Below are 1,598 nucleotides of genomic sequence, written 5' to 3' on the forward strand. Positions count from 1 at the left end.
GTGTGTGTATACGTGTGTTACTTGTTTCAGTCATTAGATTGCGGCCAAGCTGGAGTACCGCCTTGAAGAATTTTAGTCGGACGAATCGACTCCAGTACATAATTTATTTTAAGCCTTGTACTTATTCTATCGCTCTTTTTACCGAACCGCTAAGTTATTTATACGTAAACACACCAGTACCGGTTGTCAAGCGGTGGCAGTGGTTATATGATTGTTAAACAGGACGTCAAACATTAAGGCGAGGCAAACCTCTCAAGTCATATACAATATTATTACATGGAGAAATTCAAAGTCTTACAGCTGTTTCTGGGATATCATCGAGTATGGGATATTCCGTCATCAGAGACAAATCGGGGAAAAAATATGGAAAACGAAAATGGTATATATCAATAAGATGATAACATAGAGGAAGGGAGTAAAAGAATAAGATGGAAAGAGAGAAGAAAAAAGAGGCATAAAAGTTCATAGTTCAACTTTCCGAAATGATAGAAACCAAAGCATGAATTCTTAGGTTCAATCCTGCGTATATCCATGTGGGTTAAAATCCTTCTATGGTAGACATCCGAAGAAAAACACGCGAACATATCAAGGGTCAATAACAGAATGGTAGAAGTGGCTGTTGATTGGTACAAGTATCCCCCCTCTTTCTATTTCTTTTCTTTTCTCTGAGTGAACAGGAACAGCGTGAAATAAAGTATCTTGCTCAAGAACACAACACACAACCCAGTCAGGGAATCGAACTCACTACCGCGTGATTGTGAGCTCGACGATCTGACCACTGAACCATGCGCCTTCGAATATATGTGTGTGTGTGTGTGTGTGTGTGTGTGTGTGTCTGTGTGTGTGTATGTGTGTGTGTGTATGTGTGTTTGTCCCCCACCACTGCTTGACAACCGGTGTTGACGTGTTTACGTCCCTGTAAGTTAGCGGTTCAGCAAAAGCGACCGTTAGAATTAGTGCTGTGCCTTTAAAAACAGTCTTACTGTCGATTTGTTCGATTCTTCAAGGCGGTGCCCCAGCATGGCCGCAGTGAAATGACTGAAGCAAGTACAAGATAAAAGAGAAATATATTTGTAGCCATGCATAGGTGTGCGTGTGTGCGTGCGCACATGTGTGTATATGTTTGTATTTGTGCATTCTTGCATTTAAAATAGAACCCAATAAAACAATAATGGGACGGATGAATGACTACATTAAACTAGAGTTGACCATATTTCTTAGTAAAAAAATATTGATAGTGACTTCGAAGTTTCGAGTGAGTTGCCTCAAGTGATACAAATTTGTCCAAGATATCACACACGGCGAGCGATCGTACCTAGTAACACAAGATATGGCGAAGCGAATTTCTTAATCACCCAGCCATGACGGCCGATATACGTACACACAGGTGTATACACACACACACACACACACGCACACGCACGCGCACACGCACACGCACGCGCACACGCACACACACGCGCACACACACACACACACACACACGCACGCACACACACTTACGTCAAGAGAGAGAAAAACAGACGGAGATTGACAGACGAATGAGAAAAGTAAGCAATCGTAGAAGTAAGAAGGAATAAAGGAATAAATAATTAAAA

The sequence above is a fragment of the Octopus bimaculoides genome, chromosome 21, assembly GCF_001194135.2.
Source record: "Octopus bimaculoides isolate UCB-OBI-ISO-001 chromosome 21, ASM119413v2, whole genome shotgun sequence".
Taxonomy (NCBI): Eukaryota; Metazoa; Mollusca; class Cephalopoda; order Octopoda; family Octopodidae; genus Octopus; species Octopus bimaculoides.